The 22,305-nt window shown below is 46.2% G+C and overlaps 1 non-coding gene across 1 annotated transcript; it reads right to left on the minus strand.

Annotated features, from left to right (window-relative positions):
• Positions 1-8,570: 8,570 nt before the first annotated feature.
• TRNAA-AGC (transfer RNA alanine (anticodon AGC)) lies at positions 8,571-8,642 on the minus strand. The gene has a single exon. It is a non-coding gene; the product is annotated as a tRNA-Ala (tRNA).
• Positions 8,643-22,305: the final 13,663 nt, after the last annotated feature.

Below are 22,305 nucleotides of genomic sequence, written 5' to 3' on the forward strand. Positions count from 1 at the left end.
AACCAAGTGACATTTATGTCCTATTTGGCCCTCGAAACAATTGAGTTCGACACCCCTAGCTTAGACTATTACCAATGATCTCTCTGGCTGATAAGCCTTGGTTCTTTGCTCAGCTGTGGTTGCAGCTTGGCTTCCCAGACAGAGACCACCTTGGGTGCTGCAGGCTTCTATGTGCTTAGCAGTTATTTATTGGTTATTTTGACAACATACTTTCGGCTTTCTGTTTCAAAAACACGAGTTGCTGGAAAATATCAGTGTTTATTTAATGTACTTAGTTAAAACATCAGCTGCCAGTCTTCCTTATGGAGCTCAAGGTGGTTGACAACATTGGTAAAATACGTGAAAACCAATATTTTAAACGATTCAGGACTTGATGGTAAATTCAACCATGGGGAGATTGTTCCATATTTGTGGGGCTGACACCGAAAAGACCCTCTTTCCTGTACCCACCAAACGAGCTTCTTTGATTGACAAGACAGTCAGGAGAGTCTTTTCCTGTGATCTTAATCGCAGGGCAGGAACATATGGGAGAAGATGGTCCTTCAGATACCCTGGTCCCAAGCCATGTTAGGGCTTGTGTGTGACCAATCCACTGTCTGGAAAAATTATATATATATATAAAAAATTTGCTAAATCTTTGTAACCAGTTCCCGGTGTGCCTTTTTTAAAAGCCCAGGCCATACACAGGTTTAGACATGTTAATGCAAAACCCCTCCAGCAAAGCTGCTTCTGAGGCAGCATCGTGTAGTAGTTAAATTGTCCAGACTAGGATCTGGGAGACTCAGGTTCAAATCCCCACTCATGTCATGGAAGCTTGCTGGATGACCTTGGGCCGGTCACACATTCTCTGCCTAACTGACCTCACAGGGTGTTGTTGTGAGGATCAAACAGAGCAGAGGAAAACAATGTAAGTTGCTTTGGGTCCCATTGGGGAGAAAGGTGGAATGTATATAAAGTGAATAAAGAAGAAGAGTTGGTTTTTATATGCCGACTTTCTCTACCACTTAAGGAAGAATCAAACCAGCTTACAATCACTTTCCCTTCCTCTCCCCACAACAGACACCCTGTGAGGTAGGTGGGGCTGAGAGAGTGTGACTAGCCCAAGGTCACCCAGCTGGCTTCGTGTGCAGGAATGGGGAAACCAACCCGGTTCACCAGATTAGCCTTTGCCGCTCACGTGGAGGAGTGGGGAATCAAACCCAATTCTCCAGATGAGAGTCCTCCACTCCAAACCACCACTCTTAACCACTACACCATGCTGGCTCTTCAACAATAATCACAGGTAAAACACAGGGAACATTTGGTGCTAGGCTGGATTCCCTGAAGACGTCGTTCAGATGGGAATGGAGGATGCGTGTCTGTGCCTTGGAATGTATGCTGATTTTGCAACCGACAGCAAAAGGTCAGCAACATCTACTTTAGAAGCAGACAGTGTCTGGAGCCAGGAAAGAGGACGAAGCAAAGGATTTTTCTACTTACGCCCACGCTTCATCTTGCCCCTTCCCTGTGAGTTAGGTTTTTCCACTGACGTCTGATTGCTCCCCCTGACTCTTGAATGCACTGAACATTCCCCCCCCCCCCGCAAGTTCCCAGTTTTGGAAGGGATTGGAAACACTTAAAGAGCATCACAAGTTGCATCTGGACGCGGTATCCAGCCCAATTATGCACACTTTCTCAGAAATAACCTACTGAGTTTAATGGTGCTGACTGCCAGGTCTGTAGCCGTACCATTACACTTGTAACTAAGGGGGTGGGGGGAATTCAACAAAACTTGTAATTTTTCTCTAACCGCTGGATTCTGTCCGCCCACCACCACCCATTTACCTTACCCCTACAGAATGTGCAAAACAGATTAGATTTGTGGGGTTTTCACTGTTTGTTCTTGACCTGCCAGATTTTCTCTTGGACCCTGGGAAAGAAGTCTCCAAGGTTTTTTTTTTTTTTTAAGTTCTAAGCCAGGTTGGCCTGGTGCTTTTTCCCTCTCACTTTCCCTCTTGTCCTTTTATGGTGGTACAGATCTTAAACTGGAGAGGGTAATAGACGAGAGCATGTGAACTCAGCAAGGAATAGAAGAGAGCTGCTGAAAGACAAAATGGGAAGGAGAAAGAAGGGCCATTCCAGTCACTAAGAGATAAAAGTAAGCCCAAGGCCAACAGTGCAAGTAAAAGGAAAATATATTTTACTGGGGGCGGGGTTTAAGAGCCATCAAGTCACTTCCAACTCATGGCGATCCTATGAACCAATGTCTTCCAGAACTTCATATGAAGTCCCATATCCTCAAATTCGCTTCCCCACATCCTTCTTATTAAAAACAGTATATATATATATACACACACACACGACTTGGCATATATAATTTATAATAATTTTATAATTTATTAGGTCTATAACCGCAGATGTCTTGGACCAAGGAAAGAGGGAGGGAGGAGAACACGAAGGATAGGAAACAAAACGTAGTAAACATAAAACAATATTAAATTAACAGTGCTAAAAACCAGGCGTCAGCCCGACAGATAAAATTCCTAGCTAAAATAAACTAGGGGCGGAGCGAACTGACTAAAAGTTGCCAGAGGTAGGCAAAGTTCTTTCTTCTTAAGTGCAACCACTCTGGCCAAAAAACGAGCCATATTCGATGTTACCAAACCATTGTTTAAATCGCCAAGCAAAAATGACAACACCCAGGCATGTGAAGGGAGGTTCAAGCTAGTAAGAATTGGAGCAATAAAAACCTCTCTGTCCTGAGACCAGCGAGGACAACGGAGCATCAAGTGGTCCAAAGTCAATTTCGCCCGTATTGCATAAGCAGAGACTATCTGGGTAAGGTATCCCACTAAATCTGCCCAACATGACCATAGATGGAAAGGCATTTAGACGAGCTAAAAGAAAAGACCGACGATGTGAAGCAATTGGAACTGTAGTAAGGAAATCTGGAAGCTTCTCTGGTGGAGGGAGCCCCAACACCAAACCGGAACACGTATGTCTATTGGCATATATATATATATGTGTGTGTGTGTGTATAAAGTCCCATATCCTCAAATTCGCTTCCCCACATCCTCCTTATTAAACACAGTAATCCGTGGGAATAGCATGCCTATTATATTAGGTGCTTTGGGACACGGGCAGGACAATGCTGCTGCAGTCGTCTTGCTTGTGGGCTTCCTGGAGGCCCCTGGTTGGCCACTGTGTGAACAGACTGCTGGACTTGATGGACCTTGGTCTGATCCAGCATGGCCTTTCTTATGTGCCTATCATTAACAATCTTGATCTGTTCTTGAAAGTTGAGGGCCATGGCTTCCTTTAAAGACACGATCCATCTCATGTTGGGTCTTCCTCTTTTCCTGCTCAACTAAAAATTCCCTATGCCTTTTGTCAACAGGCTTCTTTACTAGAATCTTTACTAGAATTATTTTATTACTAAAATAATAAATACGTATACTTGTATATAAGTGTACATGTGCGTGTTAAGTGCCATCAAGTCACTTCCGACTCATGGTGACCCTATGAATTAACCTCCTCCAAAAATCTATCGTTAACAGCCTTGCTCAGGTCTTGCATGCTTCCTTTATAGAATCATAGAGTTGGAAGGGGCCATACAGGCCATCTAGTCCAACTCCCATCTCATGTTGTTGATCCATCTCATGTTGGGTCTCCATAGAATCATAGAGTTGGAAGGGACCACCAGGGTCATCTAGTCCAACCCCCTGCACAATGCAGGAAATTCACAACTACCTCCCCCACACACCCCCAGTGACCCCTACTCCATGCCCAGAAGATGCCTTCCCTCTCATGAACTGCCTACAGTCTTTTCCTGCTGCCCTCAACTTTTCCTAGCATGATTGTCTTTTCCAGTGACTCTTGTCTTCTCATAATGTGACCAAAGTACAATAGCACCAGTTTAGTCATTTTAGCTTCTAGGGAAAGTTCAGGCTTGACTTTATCTAGAATCCACTGATTTGTCTTTTTGGCTGTACACAGTATCCATAAAACTCTCCTCCAACACCACATTTCAAAGGAATCAACTTCCTGTCAGTTTTCCTCACACCCATGCATAGAAAAGGGGAATACTATGGCATGAATTGACTTGATCTTGGTCGCCAGTAACACATCCTTGCATTTATATGTGTGTGTGTGTGTGTGTTAAGTGCCGTCAAGTCGCTTCCAACTCATGGCGACCCTATGAATGAAAGTCCTCCAAAATGTCCTATCTTTGACAGCCTTGCTCAGATCTTGCAAATTGAAGGCTTCCTTTATTGAGTCCTCCAAAATGTCCTATCTTTGACAGCCTTGCTCAGATCTTGCAAATTGAAAGCTTCCTTTATTGAGTCCATCCATCTCTTGTTGGGTTTTCCTCTTTTCCTGCTGCCCTCAACTTTTCCATCGCATTTATATAGCAATGGTTATTTAGTTAATTTTAACTAAATAACCATTATTATATAATTGAGAACTCAGTATTGTGTGTGTTCATCCTCAACCCTAGCTCTAATCTTTAATTCTTCCGATTTTAGTTGTTGTTCCATTTCTAAAGCTGTCATTCTTTTGTGTAAATGCTTTACTGTATTCCACATATGAATTCTCACTCATATATTTGTCTACCAAGCTAAGAATTTCAGACTTTTCCCTTAAAACCTTTCTCTTTCTCCACCCATTTTCAGAATCTCCCTCAACCTGCCTCATCAATGGCCCCTCCACTTGGCTTTATTTTCTTCTTCACCCAATCAGCAGTCTCTCTCTCCGCAACCAATCAGCATGCACCTTGCCAGCCCTCTCTTCTCTTCTCTTCTCTTCTCTTCTCTTCTCTTCTCTTCTCTTCTCTTCTCTTCTCTTCTCTTTCTTTCCCTTTAGGACTCCAATTTCCGAAGTCAATTACATAAGTCAATTACATCATTACATAAGGTTTCATCCCATACATGTGGAATGTCATGTCAGAATAGGGTTGCCAGGTCCCCCCTCTTGATCGGGGGGAGTTTTTAGGAGGCAGGGCAGGGCGGCCGCATGCACGGGTTTGATGTCACTTATCAAAGAATCATAAAATCATAGAGTTGGAAGGGGCCATAGAGGCCATCTAGTCCAACCCCCTGCTCAATGCAGGATCAGCCTAGAGCATCCCTGACCAGTGCTTGTCCAGCCTCTGCTTAAAGGCTGCCAGTGAAGGGGAGCTCACCACCTCCCTAGGCAGCCGGTTCCACTGTCAAACAACTCTTACTATAAACATTTTTTCCTAATCCAGCCGGTACCTTTCCTCCCAGGCCCTGACCTGGATGGCCCAGGCTAGCCTGACCTTGTCAGATCTCAGAAGCTAAGCAGGGTCAGCCCTGGTTAGTCTTTGGATGGGAGACCACCAAGGAATACCAGGGTTGCTGTGCAGAGGAAGGCACTGGCAAACCACCTCTGTTAGTGTCTTGCCATGAAAACCCCAAAAAGGAGTCGCCCTAAGTGGGCTGCGACTTGACGGGACTTTACATACACCTTTCCTCCCACAATTTAAACCCATTATTGCAAGTCCTATCCTCTGCTGCCAACAGGAACAGCTCCAGCGTAGTGTAGTGGTTAAGAGCGGTGGTTTGGAGCGGTGAATTCTGATCTGGAGAACTTGGTTTGATTCCCCACTCCTCCACATGAGCAGCGGAGGCTAATCTGGTGAACTGGATTTGTTTCCCCACTCCTACACACGAAGCCAGCTGGGTGACCTTGGGCAAGTTACAGCTCTGTTAGAGCTCTCTCAGCCCCACCTACCTCACAGGGTGTCTGTTGCTGGGAGGGGAAGGGAAGGTGATTGTAAGCCGGTTTGAGTCTCCCTTAAGTGGTAGAGAAAGTTGGCATATAAAAACCAACTCTTCTTCTTCTGCCTCTTCCTCCTCTTCCTCCTCCTGCCCTCCTCTAAGTGACAGCCCTTCAAATACTTCAAGAGAGCAATCATGTCCCCCCTCAACCTCCTCTTCTCCGGACTAAATATTCCCAACTCCCTCAGCCTTTCCTCACAGGGCTTGGTCTCCAGGCCCCTGATCCTCTTCGTCGCTCTCCTCTGCACCCACTCGATTCTCTCCATATCCTTTTTTAAGTGAGGCCTCCAGAACTGCACACAGGACTCCAGGTGCAGCCTGACCAATGCAGTGTACAGTGGAGCTATGACATTTGGGGGGTCTGAGTGCTAAAGCACCCGTGCTTCCAGGTATAAACCTGGAAGTGGTATCATGTGCTCGCAGCTGCGCGCACACATGATCGCTGCTCCAGAGTAGCTGGGTGGATTAGAGGGCAATTGCCTGCCGAAACCACCCACCTGGCAACCCTATGTCAGAAAGATTAGTATGCAGAAAGAGGCCTGTGTCGGTATAGGCCAGGGGTCCTCAACCTTTACTAGCCTGCAGGCACCTTTCAAATTCTGACACAGCATGGTTGGCGAAGACACAAAATGGCTGCTGCAGGACGCGGAGCCAACCACAATGTCCGGGAGTGAGGTTATGCATAACTCTAATAGTAACTCTTCAACATTTCAGGCAGAAGCTCTGCTTCAGGATGCCTTTTAAAATGAACATGCTGTTTTAAAATATTTGCATATTTAAATATTTGCATACATAAAATATTTGCATACATACCGCTGATCAGAAGCCCTGCTGGGCAAAAGCACCACCCAGTTTTTAAAACACTTGATGGGGGCCAGGAAAAGTGTTGGTTGGCATTATGAGGCCGACTGGCACCATGTTGGGGATCCCTGTGCATAGGCTATAAATGGACTGCGTTGTATATATAAAATGTCATAGGGTTGTGTATTGAGATTGAGACTGGGAAGGGCAGACATGAAGGAGCTGGAAAAGATTCTGAAGTGTAAGGATGTGTCACTGGCAACCAAGACTAGGTTAATTCATGCCATCATATTCCCTATTACTATGTATGGGTGTGAAAGCTGGACAGTGACGAAAGCTGATAGGAAGAAAGTAGATTCCTTTGAAATGTGGTGTTGGAGGAGAGTGTTACGGATACCCTGGACCGCTAAAAAAAATAAAATCAGTGGGTTATATATCAAATCAAGCCTGAACTGGCCCTAGAAGCTAAAATGACTAAACTGAGGCTGTCCTACTTTGGTCACATTATGAGAAGACAAGAGTCACCAGAAAAAAACCATCATGCTAGGAAAAGTTGAGGACAGCAGGAAAAGAGGAAAACCCAACAAGAGATGGATGGACTCAATAAAGGAAGCCACAGCCCTCAATTTGCAAGACCTGAGCAAGGCTGTCAAAGATAGGACAATTCCACCAACTATTTTGTCAGATAGCACAGAGAAGCCATTGAAATTCATAAACATCAGCACAACTTTAAAAGAAAAGAAGAGAGTTTAAGAATGAATAAGGCTTGGCTTCCTGTCCTGAAAACCTCCAGACTAACAAAGACTACAGTCAACAATAGCCATGCAGATTAGCTTTGGATTTCACACATTAACAGATCACTTCAGGATACAATGGTTCCATATTAACATACCACACCCTCATTAGCACATTATCTTGATACTTACAGGACAATGATTAGCACATTACCTTTGATACTTTTTGCAGGACAATGATTCAGCTCAACCCAACCCCTTTCTGACTATATATTACTCTTCCTACACACTTGACACTGAGAGACACTGTCCTTCAGTGTTACTCCTCTGAAGATGCCTGCCACAGCTGCTGGCGAAATGTCAGGAAAGAAAATACCAAGACCACGGTTAAACAGCCCGGATAACCCACAAGAACCAATGAACTCTGACCGTGAAAGCCTTCGACAATATTTTGGAGGATGTTGATTCATAGGGTCGCCATGAGTCAGAAGCAACTTGATGGCACTTAACACACACAGGGTTGTCTATGTCCTCTGGAAGGTCAGTTTGGCCATGAGGGACGTGTCCCATACATGGATAGGCCAAGCATTTTCTGAGTTGTTCCAAACCTAATAAGACATACAGAAACAAATCTTTGTACGGTCTTTGATTTATTACAGAGGAAACCGCTTTCGACACCTCTTCCCCTTAATTAGATTTCTTGAAAGTCTGTGTTAATAATCCGTAGGCAGAGGAAATACTCACAAGTGTAAACATGAATGTATATGTTATCTCCTTATCTCAGTCAGGCATCAAATCCCTGTCTCTTTACAGTGCTTACATTTATTTTGGATATGAACCAGTTCTCCTTCGTGAGCAGGAACCGGGTCAATGCACCCGCTTGACACATTTTCATAATAGCTGTTGATCGCGTCATATAAAGACAAGTGCCGAAGGAATCACCAAAAGACTAGCTTGGAAAACTTTTGCTGCTGCAGGCATTGGCGGAGAATCTCTTGGCGCCTGCAGGAGCCAAAAAGCCATTTGTCTGTTTAATGACTCCTTGATGACAGGTTCTTGTACTCATTTAAGATAAAGGCATTCAAAATCCTAAGGGACCATCTGGGATGAGCTTATCATGAACACGTGAAGCTGCCTCATACTGAATCAGACCCTTGGTCCTTCAAAGTCAGTATTGTCTACTCAGACCGGCAGGGGCTCTCCAGGGTCTCAGGCAGAGATCTTTCACATCACCTACTTGCCCGGTCCCTTTAACTGGAGATGCCAGGGATTGAACCTGGGACCTTCTGCATGCTGAGCAGATGCTCTACCACTGAGCCACAGCCCCTCCCCATCTTCTTCTTGGGCAGTCTGTTGTCTGTATCTGGTTTCTGATGCAGCTCGTCCATTGACTGTAACTAGCATGTACAGGAAAGCTGGATTAAAGTAGTACTGTCACTTTGACCCAGCCCTGATGTAGATGGGCTCCAGCTAACCCGATCTCAGCAAATCCCAGAATCTAAGCAGGGTCGGCCCTGGTTAGTACTTAAGAACATAAGAAGGGCCATGGTGGATCAGACCAAGGTCCATCAAGTCCAGTTCACACAGTGGCCAACCAGGTGCCTCTAGGAAGCCCACAAACATGACTGCAGCAGCACCATCCTGCCAGTCTTCCGCAGCACCTAATATAATGGGCATGCTCCTCTGATACTGTAGAGAATAGGTATGTTTTTTTGTTTCAGACTTTGCCAGTTAGTATTAGGGTCTCTTAACAGGCTTTCTGAGCTAGCACAATAGGCAAAGAGAGCTGTTAATATCACACCAATGTGACAGTAAAAACATGCCTGTCTTGTCAAAACCTCTAGTAGTAATAAAACATCTTTCTAAACGAATCTAGAGGCGAGGGGGATGACCCAACCAGAAGCCAACCGAAACAAAAATATCTTCACCAGCCCCTTAAAGGAGCAGAAAAGGGCAGCTGGTATTTCCACTGGGAGAGGAGCAAGGTCTACAATTTGGATGCAACGAGGAAAAACCTCAGACTTTTGTTTGCGCAGCTAATTTAGGGTTGCCAGGTCCGGGTTGGGAAATACCTGGATATTTGGGGTGGGGGGAGCCTGAGGAGGGCGGGGTTTGGAGAGGGGAAGGACTTCAATGCCATAGAGTCCAATTGCCAAAGTGGCCATTTTCTCTAGGGGAACTAGGGTTGCCAGGTCCCTCTTCACCACTGGTGGGAGGTTTTGGTGGCGGAGCCTGAGGAGGGTGGGGTTTGGGAAGGGACTTCAATGCCATAGAGTCCATTTGCCAAAGGTGCCATTTTCTCCAGGTGAACTGATCTCTATCAGCTGGAGATCAGTTGTAATAGCAGGAGATCTACAGCTAATACCTGGAGGTTGGCAACCCTAAGGCGAACTGATTTCTATCGCCTGGAGAGGAGTTGTAATAGTGGGAGATAGTAGGATAGTTGCTATCTCTGTGATTGCTAGCTCTGGGTTCAGAAATACCTGGAGATTGGGGGGGGGGGGGGACAGACGTCAGCACAGTACAATGCCATAGAATCCACCTTCCAAAGCAGTCATTTTCTCTGAACTGATTGCTGTTGTCTGGAGATCAGTTGTAATAGCAGGAGATCTCCAGGCCCCACCTGGAGGTTGGCAACCTTATTGCTCCCCTCGAGTGCAAGAAACCTTCCACTGGCCTAAGAAGCGACATCAGGGAAACTCCCAAGTATTGGAAGAAAGCACCACTGCCAGTAGAAACAACCCATGGGGTTGAGCCCAGGGACCAGATAGGGTTGCCAGCTCTGGGTTGGGAAATACCTGGAGATTTGGGGCAGAGCCTGAGGAGGGCGGGGTTTGGAGAGGGGAGGGACTTCAATGCCATAGAGTCCAATTGCCAAAGCGGCCGTTTTCTCCAGGGGAACTGATATCTATCGGCTGGAGATCAGTTGTAATAGCAGGAGATCTCCAGCTACTACCTGGAGGTTAAGAAATCAAAATAATGCACTTGTACAGCTAACAATAAAAGCACAGACTCAAACTGAAATGCAATTAGGTCTATTCAAAAGAACAACCTCAATAATAAGAATAAATACATGCTCAAGGAGCAAAAGACAAAAACCAATCAAAATTCACAGTTACAGTATCCCAAAGGTAAGTGTAAGTATACAATTTCTCTAAAAGGTAAATAGAGGTATAATAGGCAAAAAGTCCAAACATCCAACTGGTAAGTATGCACAGGCAACGGAGTAGTTATAAACCGCAATGGGCTTCCGGTAAAGTCCCCATTTCATATTCTTTTTTCAAGCTTCAAATGTATCCGTGTGCCAATAACCCTTATGGGAAAAGAAGCTTATAAGCTTGCAATTAAATATGGACAGCTTTGGTAAAGAAAAAAGTCCAGATCAAGACCAGTTGCATAGTTGGGCTAGCTGCTAATGCACAATTGCTCATTTGGTACTCAACTGTGCAGATTATATGGGGGGGGGTGCTTACTCAGAATTCCTTGCAAGCCTTTCAGCTTAACTGGCTATGTGAGCAAAAGTCAGTCGCACTCTGATGAAGAAGCAGAATGTTCTCCCACCCCCATAGCACAGGGTTGCCAACCTCCAGGTAATAGCTGGAGATCTCCCGCGGTTATAACTGATCTCCAGCCGATAGAGATCAGTTCCCCTGGAGAAAATGATCTCTTATCGGCTGGAAAATATAGGCCCTAGAGTAAAATTGCCAAAGCGGCCATTTTCTCCAGGGGAACTGATCTCTATCGGCTGGAAAATGGCAATTGGACTCTATGGCATTGAAGTCCCTCCCCTCCCCAAACCCCGCCCTCCTCAGGCTCCGCCTCCCAAAAACCTCCCACTGGTGGCGAAGAGGGACCTAGCAATCCCTACGGTGGCAGTTCCCTGAGCTTCCCCCGATGTTATTCCCTGGAGGTTTTTAAGCAGAGGCTAGATGGCCATCTGTCAGCAGTGCTATGACCTAGGCAGCTCATGACAGGGAAGGCATCTTGGCCACCTTCTGGGCGTGGAGGAGGAGGTCACTGGGGGTGTGGGAGGGGAGGTAGTTGTGAATTCCCTGCATTGTGCAGGGGGTTAGACTAGATGATCCTGGTGGTCCCTTCTATGATTCTATTCCTAGGGGTTGGGGATCCCCTGGAGCTGTGAAGGATCGGGTTCTAGGCAGCTGCAGTGCTTTTCTTTTAAGCAATTGACCTCTGGAAGGAGGTCGGACTGTGAAGAGCTCCAAGATAATTTTCTCTTTCCTATCAAGGGAATTGTTCTTGTTTATGCTACTGGTTATGGTTTCGTTTTGAGGTGTGTAAATAGGTGCCAGCTGCTTGCTACTATTTCAGGGAATTCCTGTAAGACTAAAAGAATCCAAGAAGGAGGGGGAGCTCTGCAGAATGAGGCCAAGAATCTGTTTATTTTAGTGTCCTGATTATAGCAGCTCTTCAAATTTTAATTATTTAATTCATTGCCATCTCCCCTTTCTCCCCAGTGCAGATCTGATGTGGCTTAAACATTCTCTCCTTCAGAACACCTTCACAACCCATCCTAGATGCGGCTGCAAAGGACATACCTTAGCCTGGCATGTAAGATTGCTGCTCTTTTAGACGGACATTCAGGAACTTCCCTGTTTGCATATTTGTTTTAAGAGCACAGTGGAAAACATTCCATCTCTAGTTATTTCAATGGCCTACATATAAGGAGTCAAAAGGGGCATTCTTGTCGTAGTTTCCAGTTTTGATTTTTGAGTTTCCATTACCACGAGAGGTTTTGGTTTATGTGCATGATCCCTTTTGTCATGATGCCTGTTCTCGAAGCTAAATGACAGCAGTTAACCAAAACAGTAATTCTTTGAATTCCAAACAGGATTAAAGAACAGGCAGTAGGTTTAAATTCCCCTAAAAGCACAAAACAGAACAGTCTGACCCTTCCAGTGACGTTGGTGGGAATTCCTCACTAATCTGTGATCATTTAGTTTCGGTCCAATCAATTAATAAAATAATAACTTTGCCAAACTTTGTCTGAGCAAGACAAGGTTGCCTGTTAAGTCTGAAATACTGGCTCGTTTTTGCTATGTACAGTATCCAATAATATGCACTACTGATAAACTAGAGCATCTTCAAAAATATATAAACCCCTTTCTGACTATATATTACTCTTCCTACACACTTGACACTGAGAGACAGTGTCCTTCAGTGTTACTCCTCTGAAGATGCCGGCCACAGCTGCGGGCGAAACGTCAGGAAAGAAAATACCAAGACCACGGTCACACAGCCCGGATAACCTACAAGAACCGATGAACTCTGACCGTGAAAGCCTTCGACAATAAAAGCAGCAATCAGTAGTGAAATGTGCAGATTGAAACAGCAATACTAGGTAATAAAATATCTGGCAAATATTCACTGAATATTTCTTATCCACTTTAGCTAATTTCAGTATTTAACATTTTACTTTGGTACAGGAAGGCCCCAGAGTCAAGTGCGCCACTACACCACTTCTAGGGAAAACCCAAAAGTGACATAGGGTAGCTTTAGGAATCGCTGGAAACTATATGGTTTCTCTAGTGACACGTGCAATATTTAAGTGCCTTCATGTTCCTGCCCCCACCATTCCCACTGGCTGCCAGTAGCGTTGCCAACCTCCAGGTACTTAGGGTTGCCAGATCCCTCTTCACAACTGGAAGGAGGTTTTTGGGGTGGAGCCTGAGGAGGGCGGGGTTTGGGGAGGGGAGGGACTTCAATGCCATAGAGTCCAATTGCCAAAGTGGCCATTTTCTCCAGGGGAACTGATTTCTATTGGCTGGAGATTAGTTGTAATAGCAGGAGATCTCCTGCTACTACCTGGAGGTTGGCAACCCTACAGGTACAAGCTGGAGATCTCCTATTGAAGTGCCTGCATTATTGTAATAATTCCCAATGACAATAACACAGTGGGAGGTTGAGAGTTCAAAGCAGTTTGTTTATTAGGCCCAATATTTGGGGCAGTTCTCACTGCCCCAAATGCGCAGGACAATTCACACCCCAGAACAAAGGATTGCAACAACGTTTATAACTTCTGGTCAGGGGTGTTACAATTACGTAATATAGTGCGTAGAGACACAAAGACCCAATAATGGACACATTTGGATTAGCATATTCTATCGGTGTGGTTTTGAGGCATGGATTTAGGTGGCCATATGATCTCTAATGGAGAAACAAAACTTAACATTCTTATCTGACAGTCCTAAATCACTGCCTTGGGCTTCATTAGGGCAGCTAGCTGTACCAGGCCTGCAAGGATGATCTCACTGGCACCTGATTCATAACGGCTGCTAGTTTATGCTAACTCAGTGATGACACAGGAGTGAATAGGAACCAAAGAATAATACTTGACCCCTTATACATGGGGTATTGCCATTATATATATGTGCAGAATGTGATATTGTGCTAGATGCTAACCCTTATACCCCGGGCTTAGCATCTTTATAAGTGGGAGTATGCGGACTGAGTATAAAAGCATACATTTCCAATAATCATGAAGATTATAGGCATTACAGTACTACAACTGATTTCCAGCTGATAGAGGTGAGTTCCCCTGGAGAAAACGGCCGCTGTGGTTTGCCATTGCCTTCCTCTGCATAGCAACCCTAGACTTTAGCATCGCACTGGGGTGGGTGGGGGGCTCTCCAGCACTCGCAAAAAACCCCTCTGAAGTGTGAAATAAATCACCAGAGTCTGAAGACTCAGTGCTGGCTCTCCTTTCTCAGTTGCAAGCAGAGCTCCCTCCAGGCGTTTTTTGGTTTTGTTTTGCTGCAGGTAGGGTTTCAGGAAGGCTTGGGTCTTCCTCGGAGAAAGATGCAGGTCTGGGCCGGCTCTTCAGGCTTTCCCTGCGGCGGCTGCCATGGGCACCTTCTTTTCTCTTCTCCAGCGACCCTCCCCGCCTGCCCCAGAACCTCCCCGCTGATCAGCTGGTTTTTCAATCAGCTGTTTGGGGGGAGGCAGGAAAGACAGGCTGCTTTTCTCTCCAAGGGGGGGGGGCGTTGGGGCTGCCCCAACAAACCTGACCTCATCCCGCCCGTTGCAAGGAGGGACCTGGCAACCCTTCAGGCAGGTGTAGTAGAACCAAAAGGGAAAGCAATGACCACAGAGGCCAAAGGTACAGGATGTTCTCATCCTGTGCAGTCAAGTAGAATCAAAATGAAAGGGAGGCAAGCAGAAGTCCCCTCATTCCACAAACGCTTTCATGTTCCCTTATCAGTATGGGTCTAATCCAAGGAGCTGGTTTGTAACATGAATCAGTTCCCTTGGAAGTCTCCCAGGCACCAAGGCTCAGAGGGCTATATGGATCCCCTCCAGAATCTTTGAAGGGCTCTTTAGACAAGACCTGGCCTTGGATTGGAGGAAGCTGTTCTTGAGTACCAAGTAGGGTTGGATCAAGTAGGGCTGGACCAAGTAGGGTTGGAGTCTCTGGGAAGACCACAAGCAAGACAACAGCAGCAGTGCCATCCTGCCTGTGTTCATAGTACCTAATATAACAGGCATGCTCCTCTGATACTGGAGGGAATACGTATGCATCATGACTAGTATCCATTTTTACTGTAGCCATGGATAGCCTCCTCCTCCACGAACATGTCCACTTCCCTCTTAAAGCCTTCCAAGTTGGCAGCCATCACCACATCCTGGGGCAGGGAGTTCCACAATTTAACTATGCATTGTGTGAAGAAATATTTTTTATCTGTTTTGAATCTCTCACCCTTCAGCTTCAGTGTTCTGGTATTTTGAGAGAGGGAGAGAAAAGCTTCTCCCTGTCCACTCCCTCCACACCATGCATAATGTTATACACCTCTAGTCCTAAGCCTCTGGTGAATACTTCCCATCCCCCCTTTATAAAAACAGTTTTGTGAAACCACCAAAGGTTATTTTGAAATTGTCTCCAACTCAGTTGGTTGTCCAAGCACAGACTACAATGAGTGAACCGTCTTACGTCTGACCTTCAGTTTGTTAAGACTAGCTAGAGTCAACATCTAAAACGAATGATCCCGATCCAATTCACTTCCTTTCTTTGACTAACATGACAGACCCATCCTGTTTTGAAGGAGTCGCCTCTGCTTCCATTAGTGGCCGGCTGCTTAGGCATTGTGACTTTAACGTGGGAAGATGATGCACATCTGGGTATTTGGCTTGGCAAAGAGGAATTTCCTGGGAAAACAATATAGAGAAGGAAAGCAACCCGTGAAAAATGTGAACTGAGAGCCGGATCTGATGAACCACAAATAGAAGGCAATCATTGATCCAGATCATAGAATCATAGAGTTGGGACCACCAGGGTCATCTAGTCCAACTCCCTGCACAATGAAGGAAATTCACAACTGTCTCCCCCCACACACACCCAGTGACCCCTACTCCATGCCCTGAAGATGGCAAGGTGCCCTCCCTCTCATGATCTGCCTACGGTCATAGAATCAGCATTGCTGACAGATGGCCATCTTGCCTCTGCTTAAAAACCTCCAGGGAAGGAGCGCTTACCACCTCCCGAGGAAGCCTGTTCCACTGAGGAACCGCTCTAACTGTTAGAAAGTTCTTCCTAATGTCTAGACAGAAACTCTTTTGATTTAATTTCAGCCCGTTGGTTCTGGTCCGACCTTCTGGGGCAACAGAAAACAACTCGACACCCTCCTCTATGTGACAGCCCTTCAAGTACTTGAAAATGGATGACCCAAGTCTAGGGTTGCCCACCTCCAGGTACTAATGTAAGAACATAAGAAAAGCCCTGCTGGATCAGACCCAGGCCCATCAATTCCTGCAGTCTGTCCTCACAGTGGCCAACCAGGTGCCTCTAGGAAGCCCCCAAACAAGACGACTGCAGCAGCACCATCCTGCCTGTGTTCCACAGCACCTTATATAGTAGGTATGCTCCTCTGATACCAGAGAGAATAGGTGTGCATCATGACTAGTATTTTAATAATAGTAAATTAATAAATATCGTACAGCCACCTATATGTAAGGTTGCCAAACTCCAGGTACTAGCTGGAGATCTCCTGCTATTACAACTGATCTCCAGCCAATAGAGATCAGTTCCCCTGGAGAAAACGGCCGCCTTTGGCAACTGGACTCTACGGCATTGAAGCCCCTCTCCAAACCCCGCCCTCCTCAGGCTCCACCCCCAAAACCTCCCATCAGTGGCGAAGAGGGACCGGGCAACCCTAGCTGACCCTGCGTAGCTTCCGAGACCTGATGCGATCAGGCTGTCCCATTAAGGTCAGGGCCCATCAGCTTCTACTTGATCCTTTTGAGATGCCGGAGATTGAACCCGGGGCTTTCTGCATGCCATGCCACAGCAGTTCCTAATGACAGAATAAATTTTATAAAATCTCAGAAGAGGAATAAAATGGAGCATATGACAAAACCCTGGAACGATTAAGGAACTAAACATCTGGTTCAGTTTTTGTTGTGATTCATAGCTGGAGCAAATCAAGTTTTATGGATTACGGCTTTCGAATTGAAACCATCATCTTATTGACTGGAGGCGATGGGGGAAAAAATGTGCTCCAAGGAAGGTGGAATTGTCATTATGAATGATTACCTGGATTCCTGCCTTTCCCTTCCAAGCCTGCTTGCTCTTTGTCTCTGCAAGATGAGTAATCATGACTCCAGAGGAGAGGCAGTGAACCCAATCTGGGCCAAACATCTCCTGTCCTCGCTTCACCCCATGACTAGCTAAAGAAAGAAGTCCAGATCAAGACCAGTGGCACTGCTGGGCTAGCTGCTGATGCACGATTGCTCATTCGGTATGCAACTGTGCAGATAATGTGTGTGTATGTGGGGGGGGGGTGCTTACTCAGAATTCCTTGCAAGCCTTTCAGCTTAACTGGCTATGTGAGCAAAAGTCAGTGGCATTGTAAGGAAGGAGCAGAATGTTCTCCCACCCCTGTGGCACAGGGCTGCCAACCTCCAGGTAATAGCTGGAGATCGCCCTCTGTTACCACTGCTCTCCAGCTGATAGAGATCATTTCCCCTGGAGAAAATGGTCGCTTGGGCAATTGGACTCTATGGCACTGAAGTCCCTCCCCTCTCCAAACCCTTCCCTTCTCAGGCTCTGCCCCAAAAACCTCCTGCTGCTGGCGAAGAGGGACCTGGCAAGCCTACTGTGGCAGTTCCCTGAGCTTCCCATGATGCTGTTCCCTGGAGGTTTTTAAGCAGAGGCTAGGTGGCCATCTGTCAGCAGTGCTGATTCTGTGACCTTAGGCAGATCATGAGAGGGAGGGCAGGAAGGGCTGTGTCAGTGTTTGGCCCTTTCTTACATGCCCAGGGTAATGCTGATCACTACTTTGGGGTCAGGAAGCAATTTTCCTCCAGGCCAGATTGGCCAGAGATCCTGGGGGGTTTTGTTTTGTTTGGGGGCATCTTCTGGAGTAGGGGTCACTGGCGGTGTGAGGGGGAGGTAGTTGTGAATTTCCTGCATTGTGCAGGGGGTTGGACTAGATGACCCTGGTGGTCTCTTCCAACTCTATGATTCCAGATAGCACTTTCCACCCCACCCCCCATGGGTAGGGTTGCTGGCTGTGGTTTGGGAAATACCTGGAAGTTTTGGGGTGGAGCCTGAGGAGGGCAGGGTTTGGAGAGTGGAGGGACTTCAATGGGGTATAATTAGGGTTGCCAGATCCCCCTTCGCCACCAGCGGGAGATTTTTGGGGCGGAGCCTGAGGAGGGTGGGGTTTGGGGAGGGACTTCATTGCCAGAGAGTCCAATGGCCAAAGCAGACACTTTCTCCAGGGCAACTGATCTTTATTGGCTGGAGATCAATTGTAATAGCAGGAGATCTCCAGCTAGTACCTGGAGGTTGGCAACCCTAGGTATAATGCTATAGAGTCCACCTTCCAAAGGGGCCATTTTCTCCAGGTGAGCTGATCTCTGTCGCCTGGAGATTGGTTGTAATAGTGGGAGACCTCCAGCCACTACCTGGAAGTTGGCAACCGTACCCACAGGTCATGGACAGGACTATTCAAACACCTGGAAAGATGCTACTCCACCAACCTGTTTCATACCCCTCTTGTGGCCATGGGAAGTTTTGTGGAGACAGAAATTCATACCAGGCTGCTGAGCAGAGGCTCCTTTAGCAAATGAAAGCCTGGGCAGTAGAAGAGCGGATTGAAACTTTAATTTACTGGGCCAATCTATGGGAGGCAACCAAAATTAAGAGCTTGGAGCACGTTAGCCATGAGGAAAGGCTGAAGAGTCTGTTTGTAGGCTGTTTCAGTTCAGAAAAAAAATGACTGGAGGGGAGAGCATGATAGAAGTTTAGAAAATTATGCACGGGGTGGAAGAAGAAGAGTTGGTTTTTATATGCCGATTTTCTCTACCACATAAGGAAGAATCAAAGCGGCTTACAATCACCTTCCCTTCCCCACAAAAGACACCCTGTGAGGTAGGTGGGGCCGAGAGAGCTGTGACTAGCCCATGGTCACCCAGCTGGCTTCATGTGTAGGAGTGGGGAAACCAACCCAGTTCATGAGATTAGAGTCCGCCACTCACATGGAGGAGTGGGGAATCAAGCACGGTTCTCTAGATTAGAGTCCACTGCTCCTAACCACTGCTTTTAACCACTACACCACACTGGCTCTCAACTGGTCGGAAGTCCCTAGGTAATGGCAAACCACCTTTGCTTTTCAATTGCCTTGCCTTTGCTGGGTTCGCCATAAGCCGGTTGTGATTGGATGGCACAAACATACATAGTAGAAAGTCAAGCATCTTGAACCCATGGCTACAGATTCACCAGAGCTGTGTTTCTGGCATAGACCAGGCCCAAAGGGCATGTTCCATGCATTTAGATTTCAGATGTAATTGAGCATATCCTCCTCCTCCTCTCTTTGGGTGCTCCGTTGCTTTTTGTACACCTGATAAATGTGTGTATGTGCCATTGGCTTGCTGGGACCCGCTGACTTTCTTCAGGGCAGATTAGTTGGCAGAACTTAAGAAGTAACAACAACCAAAAAACCCCGTTGTTATTTCTGCTGAAATGGAAACGTGATGCCAAGCGTGGGATCTGAATCACCGGTGTCTCACCCATCACATTGGTGACTCAGTTTGGCACCTGAGAGCCTCCAGCCTGAAACTAACAGTACCCTTTGTGTTTGGGACTAGCTCATTAATCATCCCTCCAAGAACTCCCAAATGCCTTTGTTGTGTGGGTTTTGGAGGATTACTGCCTCTAGATATGGAGGTTCCCTTTAGTCACCGTGGCTACGGCGCGCTGGTTGAACTCTCCTCCATGAATCCATCTCACCAACAAACGCAAGAGAAAAAATGTTCCGTGTCCACCCACAACCACATTGAACTGCCTTATCCTGGGTCGCATATTGTTGTCTGACTGGCAGCAGCTCTCCAGGGTCTCAGGTACAGGGTCTTTCATATCACCTCTTTATTAATTAATATATTTGCTTTATTTATATCCTGCCTTTCTCCCCAGTGGGGACTCAAAGCGGCTTACACCGTCCTCCTCTCCTCTGTTTTATCCTCACAACAACCCTGTGAGGTAGGCTAGGCTGAGAGATTGTGACTGGCCCAAGATCACCCAGCGAGCTTCAATGGCTGAGTGGGGATTTGAACCTGGGTTTCCCAGATCCTAGTCCGATGCTTTAACCACTATAAGAAGAAGAGCTGGTTTTTATATGCCGACTTTTTCTACCACTTAAGGAAGAATCAAACCGGCTTACAATCGCCTTCCCTTCCCCTCTCCACAACAGACACCCTGTGAGGTAGGTGGGGCTGAGAGAGCTGTGACTAGCCCAAGGTCACCTAGCTGGCTTTATGCGTAGGAGCGGGGAAACAAATCCAGTTCACCGGATTAGCCTCCACCGCTCATGTGGGGGAGTGGGGAATCGAACCCGGTTCTCCAGATCAGATTCCACCTCCCCGAATCACCACTCTTAACCACTGCACCACGCTGGCTCTTGCTACTGCCTAGTCCTTTTTAAACTGGAAATGCTAGGGGTTGAACCTGGGACCTTCTGCATGCCAAGCAGATGTTCTATCACAGCACTACCCATCAATACATAGATATATTTGCCAAATAGAACTAGAAATGAATTTGTTTGTTTAGCCATAGGCCATTACAAAATATCCTTACATATGTACAAAAAAGAAACCTAACATGGTGCCTAAAATGGAATAAAACTGCACCGATGTACATTGCCCAGATAAAACAATTTCATACACAATCTCTATTAAAACAAAGGTCACGCTCATTTGATTTCCTTTACAGAATTTTTCTTAATAGCTTCAAGAGCTCTACTCTTACTGGCCTCAATAGCAAATTGAGACATTTATTTGCCAAGTATAAATCAGGAGAATGAACGCTACATAAGCTGTCAATGGAAGAATAAACTGTATGTTCACTTGCAAAAATAACATTACATCCTCAAGTACTTAATATCGTAGCAAAAAAATGAGAATAGTCTTTGTGTTTCTCTTCATTATATATGACATTCACATTTTTTCATTTATTTCACCTTGTTCTTACTGCATTACATGGACATTGTCTCCGCTGGGTTTTCTTTTTTCATACCTCCTATATAAAAGCACCGCGTAGTGAGGAACAGTCATTGCAGCTGAAGAAATGGGCTCTAGATCACAAAAGCTTATGCAGGAATAACATTTTGTTAGTCCGTTAAGTGCCATGGGGGATGTGGAATGGTATGGGATAGCCTGATATTGTCAGATCGCAGAAGCTAAGCAGGGTCAGTACTTGGATGGGAGGCCACCAAGGAAGACTCTGCAGAAGAAGGCAACGGCAAACCACCTCTGCTTCTCACTTGCCTTGAAAGCCCCTTGCTAGGGTCGCCATAAGTCAGCTGTAACTTGATGGCACTTTACACACACTCACATACACACTTTACACACACACACATACACACACAAGCTCCTGTTAAAGGTTATTTAGTGTTGTTCTTAGAATTATGTTATCCGGTGCCGATTTTATTGTAGAGCAAGATTCACCAGTAGGTGATGTGAAAGACCTCTGCCTGGCACCCTGAAGAGCTGCTGCCAGTCTGATGGAGTGATGGTGAAGAAGAAGAAGAGGAGGAGGAGGAGGAGGAGGAGGAGGAGTTGGTTTTTATATGCTGACTTTCTCTACCACTTAAGGAAGAATCAGACCAGCTTACAATCACTTCCCCTTCCCTTCCCCACGACAGACACCCTGTGAGGTAGGTGGGGCTGAGAGGCCCTCTTCTCTACCTAAAATGTAGCTTAAAACTTGGGACATCCTATTGGAGGCGCTCAAAACAAAAAATATTATAAAAATGGACGACTTCAATTATCCTTACATTTTTTGGGCAAGTTGCTTGTTCAGGTCTAGATACCCATAAATGTTTCTGCCTTACATAGGGTTGCCAACCTCCAGGTAGTAACTGGAGGTCTCCCGCTATTACAACTGATCTCCAGCCGATAGAGATCAGCTCGCCTGGAGAACTTGGCAATTGGACTCAATTGGACTCTGCTTTGGCAATTGGACTCTATGGCATTGAAGTCCGTCCCCTCCCCAAACCCGCCCTCCTAAGGCTCCACCCCCAAAATCTCCAGGTATTTCCCAACCCGGAGCTGGCAACCCTAGCCTTACAACATTTCATCAAGGAAGAGACTAGACAGAAAGCACCCCAGACTTATTCCTAGTTGGTGCTCAGGTATGGGGCAAGAGGTGTGCTGGTAAACCATGTGGGGAAAAGTGTCCGGAGCGTCAGTGCTTTTTAAATGGAATTTAATTGATCTCATTTGATTTCAAAAGAGGACGTTTCTTACAGATAAGGGAATTAGTCAAAAGGAAGTTACAAAGGAGAGCAAAGGACCACATTCCGATGCTGCCCTACCCTGAGCCAGAGACCCTTGGTCTCTCGAGAGCCAGCGTGGTGTAGTGGTTAAGAGCAGTGGTTTGGAGCGGTGGACTCTGATCTGGAGAACCGGGTTTGATTCCCCACTCCTCCACACGAGCGGCGGAGGCTAATCTGGTGAACTGGATTTGTTTCCCCACTCCC

This window comes from Euleptes europaea, chromosome 2 (genome assembly GCF_029931775.1).
Source record: "Euleptes europaea isolate rEulEur1 chromosome 2, rEulEur1.hap1, whole genome shotgun sequence".
NCBI classification, from domain to species: Eukaryota; Metazoa; Chordata; class Lepidosauria; order Squamata; family Sphaerodactylidae; genus Euleptes; species Euleptes europaea.